We start from the raw sequence: 6,491 nt of genomic DNA on the forward strand, positions 1-6,491 counted from the left end.
CATCAAGTAACAAGATTGAAATCAGTCTTAATTTAAATTGCATACTTATCCCATACAGATATATGGTTAATTTAGATGCTTTCCCACAAATAAATAGAGAAGCAGGCTCACACCTGCACAAACCCACCCACGGGCATCTACAGGCCCCTGCTGACCTGGTGCACAATCTCACACAGACCTCCCCTGGCCGCCCCTCCCCTGCCCCAGCCAAACGTACACAGGCGCTCTTGCAGCTCCTCTCATGAGGGGAGCTAAAGGTTGGAGATGGAGCAGTGGCTCTCCCTGCCTGGCCTCATCTGTGAGCGCTGAGGGAGAAGCGGTGGCTCCCTCACCTATAATTCTAAACCAGGGAACAGAATGGAGCTCGGATGAGGCGCTGAGGGGCTTCAGGCCAAGTAGGGAAGCAAAGACCCATCCTCAGAGCCAGCCCAAAGTGCAAATGGCCCCCACACAAGCGGAACTAGACCCGCCAGGTTTCACGCCCAAATCTCAGGGGCCTTCAAGAAGGATTCCCAGAGGTGCTGAGGCGACCTCAATGCTGCAGTTTGAATACCCTGGAGAAAGCGTGGGGTGGTGGTGCATGCCCATCATCCCAGCGACTGGAGAAATTGAGGCAGGAGGATGGCAAGTTCAAAGCCAGCCTCAGCAATTTAGCAAGGCCCTAAGCAACTCTTGTGATTAAATATAAAAAAGGGCTGGGGATGTGGCTCAGTGGCTAAGCCCCGCCTGGGTTCAGTCCCCAATAAAACAACCCTGGAGCAAAAGGCTTCTTAGCTCACACCCTGCGCAGCGGCGGATAAATCGACTGAGTAAGGAAGGAAAAAAGCCAAGGTCTCCAATCCCTGCTCTGTTAGGGTGATAGCGTTTCTGTTTGCCTTCAGAATGCGAGGACAGGCTGCTGGCCTGGCCTGCAGGCGGGGAGCAGCTCAGCTCCTAATCTTAGCCGCATGGCAGCAGCTCTTTGCGATGGGCTCGCGGCGCCCCCTGCGGGCTGCGAGCAGCTCTCCCATAGCTCGCCACCGCCGGAGGACGCGGGCCAGGGAAGGGTGCCCAGGATTTCAGGTCAGTCCTGAGCCCCATCCTCTGCAGCCACAGGAGTTGCCCCTGCCGGTAGGGCTTTTTCAGCAGAAAAGCCCCAGTGTTCTCTTACTCACCCCAGGAAGGACAAAGAGGCCAAAAGAGTTGAATCAAGAAGTAAGGAAAAATGGGCTGGGGATGTGGCTCAAGGGTAATGCGCTCTACTGGCATGCGCGGGGCGGGGGGGGGGGGGGGGGGGGCCTGGGTTCCAGCCTAAGCACCACATAAAATAAAGATGTTGTGCTCACCGAAAACTGAAAAATAAATATTTAAAAATTCTCTCTCTCTCTCTCTCTCTCTCTCTCTCTCTCTCTCTCTCTCTCTCTCTCTCTCTCTCTCTCCCCCTCTCTCCCTCTCTTTCCTCCCTCCCCACCCCACCCCCAAAGAAAAGGATTACTGGGGCATTTTCTTTCCTCCACTCCCAGGACAGAGAAAATCCGTTATCCTTTGGACATAAGGTGTCTCCCAACAGCTTATGTGCTAGATAATGCAAGAATTTTCAGAGATTAAACGATTGGATTAAGAGAGCCTTAACCTCTCTGATATAAGGAGGCTGATTCATAGTGGAGTAGGGAGCGGGATCATGGGAGGAATAGACACAACTCTAGATAGGGCAGCCGGGTGAGAGGGAAAGGGAGGGGGCAGGGGTGTTAGCAAGGATGGTGAAATGTGATGGACATCATTATCCAAAGTACACGTATGTACTTTGTGACACAAATTAGTGTCAACATAATTTATATACAACCAGAGATATGAAAATTTGTGCTGTATATGTGTAGTAAGAATTGTAATGCATTCCACTGTCATTTATTTTTTAAAAAATCAATTTAAAATTTTTTTAAAAATAGGGCTGGGGATGTGGCTCAAGTGGTAGCACACTCGCCTGGCATGCCTGCGGCCCGGGTTTGATCCTCAGCACCACATACAAACAAAGATGTTTTGTCCGCTGAAAACTAAAAAATAAATATTAAAATTCTCTCTCTCTCTCTCTCTCTCTCTCTCTCTCTCTCTCTCTCTCTCTCAGAAAAAAATTTAAAAATAAAAATTTAACATACTTTAAAAATAAATAAATAATAAGAGAGAGAGAGAGAGAGAGAGAGAGAGAGAGAGAGAGAGAGAGCCTTAACCTAATCAGTGGATTAATCCACTGATGTGGATTAACTTGTAAGGGTAGGCAGGTAGGGTGAGGCTAGAGGAGGTAGGTCACTGGGGGTGTGACTTTAGGGTTTCTATTTTGTCTTTGGTTTTGCCAAGTCCTCAGCTGCTTTCCCCTGCCACCCCATGTCCTATCTAGAGTTCGTCTGTTCTGCCTCACCTTAGGCCCAAAGCTATGGAACTGCAAGCCAAAATAAACTTTTAATCTTCTAATTGTTCCCATCAGTTCTTTTGGTTATAGCAACAACAACAATAAAAAGGTGGTAAATATGCAGTAAGTGGTTGTACTAGTTCCATGCAAATTGATTGAGGCACATAGATTGAGCTTGAAACCCACAACTCTACGTAAGAGGCAGCAGGAGATACTCTACACCAGGTTGGTTTTCTAGGCTCTAGGCTACTCATGGATGTGAAACCATTGTGCTAATGGATTCTGTGATGACAAAGCCAGCTGTCACAAAGCAGCAGGTACCCCAGATTCTCCCAGGCATGGAAACAACAGTGAAAACTGCCATGTTAGTCTTCTGCCTTCTGAAACTTGGCAAAGTGAAATTTGCTGAAAAGCAAGCATTTCTGTCTGTTTTAAATTTCATTTCCCAAAACAAACAGACAAAAAAAAAAAAAACAGTTAACTTTCATTTTGACTTTTTACTCTTATATCTTTTGGGAAATTGACTTTTTAATATAAATTTAATTGAACATATGTAGTTTGGGTTGGGTAGGAAAATATAATCTATTTGTTGAACTATTTTCCCAGTGAATTTCTATTCATTTTTCATTTTTGAAGTTATTCTCTATTGTTCTAAACAGTAAGGAGAGCCACAAACTAACAAAAACATGTATTATGTATTATAGTTTCAACATCAGGACTGACTTGCTTAGAGAAATCTGTTTGCAATAGACTAAAATGAACTGTAATTCCCCTTCAAAGGAATATTTAGAAATAAATTATTAGCATCACTAATTCATTAGGGGAACAAGTCATAATCGTAAATGGGGATAGGGGAATGGATTGCCTCCTCTTTCTGGGAGGTCAGGGGGAAATATCAAAGGGGAACCTTCATACTCTGCTACTGCTGCTAAAAGCCAGTGACCCCTGGGGCTGACCACTTGGGATGTTAACTGCTCCTGACACATGCACTGAGGGCTGTGTCTGTGTTATGAAAAAGAACCATTACTATAGAAGGTGATAGTCTGCCCTGTTTCCTTTGTCAGAATTTAAAAACAAAGTGTAGTATACCTTTGAAAATCTAAGATTCAAGTCCCAGCACCCTATATCCTCACTACCACTACCACAAACTGTAGTTTGGGGCAAGTCACTTATCTCTCCCTGTCCAATTTCTTATCTATAAAATAAAAAAAGAATAATATCCATATCATGTGATTGTCAAAGGATTCATTATTTTATTATTCAACAATTGCTTATTGAGTGCCAAGCACTAGTCAGTCACTGATGAGAACAGACAAGGTCTCTGGTCTCATAAAATTCATATTCTAATAGAGTAAGATCACAATAAACAAGTAAATTAAGAAATAAGTAAAAAGATCTTGTTGATAATCAGTAGAAAATAAAATAGGGGGAGTGATAGAAAAAACACAGACTGATTGAATTATGTTAGTTGGTCAGGGAAGGCCTGTCTGAGCAGATTATATTTGAGAAGAGCTATAGATGTCATAGCACAACCAGATATGCAAAGATCAAGGCACAGAACCTACCAGATGTCAGTAAGAACTACAGCAAAGGCCCTTAGGAAAGGTACCAGGCAGTTTTTGCTTCATAATAAACTACTTCTAAAGTTAGTGGCATAAAAATAATAACCATTTATTTAGCTTATGTTTTGTGGGTCAGCAATTCAGACTGGGCTCAGCTAGGCTATTCTTCTGATCTCAAATGATCTTACTCTTGGCAGTGGTCAGTAACCAATCAGCTGGGTGGCTTTGCTTCTTAGAGCTGGCTGGCTGACTGCTGGGGCAATGGGAGCAACTGGGCCATGTGCCTTTCATCCTAGTGGAAGCCTGCAAGGCCTCCTAAGGCTTTCCTTCAGATCTAGAACCATGTTACAACTGCCTTCTATTGGCAAGGCCAGCCCAGATTCAAGGAGTGGGAAAAAGGATGATCAAAGGATTCTAAGAGACATGAGCACCAGGGAAAAGGAGAATTGTGATTTTTATAATTGGTCAAAAAGGAACAGAAAAAAAAAAAAAACTCCAGTGTGGCCTCTGCAATTGTTGAGGAGTGTTATGGGCTGAATTATGTCCCCTCCCCAAATAAAACCCAAATGTTGAAATCCTAACCCCTTTGATATGGTTGCTGTTTCTTATTTTTGTTCTAATTGGTGGATAGTGACATCTGGTACATATTCACAAGCCATATGTCTGACAAATAACTTGTATCTACAATATATGAATACACATTCTCTAAATTCAAAAATAAACTACCTTAGAATGTGTCTGCATTTTTATACAGGGTCTTTAAAAAGGTAATTAAGTATAAACAAGGTTGTTAGGATGTACTTTTTAAAAAAATTTTTTAGTTGTAGGTGGACACAATACCTTTATTTTATTTATTTTTATGTGGTGCTGAGGATTAAACCCAGTGCCTCACACATGCTAGGTGAGCACTCTACCACTGAGCCACAACCCCAGCCCCAGGATGGACTCTTAATCCAATATGACTGGTAGGAGAATGAAAAGACAAAATGAATAGACCAGGAGGAAATATTTGTGAACTAAATATCTAATAAAAGATTTGTATCTAGAATACAATAAGAAATCAAATGATCCAATAAGAGTGGGCAAGAGATATGAATAGATACTTCACCAAAGAAGATATGAAAAAATGCTCAATATTAGTCATTAATAAAATGAAAATAAAGATGACAATGAGATAAACTCCATACTATTTAGAATCCCTAAATTTAAAAGATTGACCATACATTGGCAAACATGTAAAGAGCTGGAATGCCAATACACTGCTGAATATAAAATAGTTCAACTACTTCAGAAAACAACTTGGAAATTTGTTAAAAAGTTGAACATGGGGGCTGGGGATGTGGCTCAAGTGGTAGCATGCTCACCTGTCATGAATGAGGCACTAGGTTCGATCCTCAGCACCACATAAAAATAAAATAAAGATGTCATGTCCACCTAAAGCTAAAAAATAAATATTTTTTTAAATGTTGAACATGATTCAGCTATTCTATTCCAAGGTATTTCTCAAGGGAATAGAACACACACACACACACACACACACACACACACACACACACACTCTCATACAAAGACTTGCACACAAATGTTCATAGCAACCTTATTTGTGATAGTAAAAACTAGAAACAACCTAATGCCATCAACAGGTGAACAGATAAATCATGACATTTCCATACAATGGAATACTGCTTAGCAAAAATAAATACATAAATAATAAGCAAACAAACTAAGTAACTAGTACAACTTAGAGAAGAACTTATAGAATAAAAATAATACATTGGGCCTCATGAAAATAAGAAATTTCTGTTCTATGTAAGTCTGTTAAGAGAATGAAAAGATTATTAGGAAATATTTACAAACCTTATGTCTGACAAAGGACTTGTGTCTAGGATATATGAATATATTTTCTTAAAATTCAACAATAGAAACCAAACAATCCAGTTAGATAATGGACAAAAGACATGAAGAGACATTTCACTGAAGAAATATGAATAGCAAATAAGCATTTGAAAAGAGGCTCAGCATTACTAGTCATTAGGGCAGTGTAAACAGTTGTCACTATATATCCACTAGGACAAAAACAAAAAAATAGTGACACTATCAAATGCTGGAAGAATGTGGAGAAACTAGATCTCTTATACATTGCTCTTGGGATGTGAAAAAACTAAACATATACTTAACATATGACCTAGAAATTGTACTCCTAGGCATTTATACCAGAAATATGAAATCTTATGTACACACAAAACCCTGTACACAATTCTTTCTCACAGCTTTATTTGTACTAGCCCCAAACCAGGAAACAACCAAATGTCCTTCAATGAGTAAATGGCTAAACTAACTGTGATCCATTCATACCATGGAACACTACTCAACACACATAAACAAAGATGGGCAACAACTTAGATGGATCTCAAAGACATTGTGATGAGTGAAAAAAAAAGTGTATTTGTTCATTTTTCTGTGGCCAATACATGATATCATGGACTGGGTAAGTTTCAACAAAAAGAAGTTAATTTTGGCTCATGGTTCTGGAGGTCCAAAGTCGG

This window comes from Ictidomys tridecemlineatus, chromosome 5 (genome assembly GCF_052094955.1).
Source record: "Ictidomys tridecemlineatus isolate mIctTri1 chromosome 5, mIctTri1.hap1, whole genome shotgun sequence".
Taxonomy (NCBI): Eukaryota; Metazoa; Chordata; class Mammalia; order Rodentia; family Sciuridae; genus Ictidomys; species Ictidomys tridecemlineatus.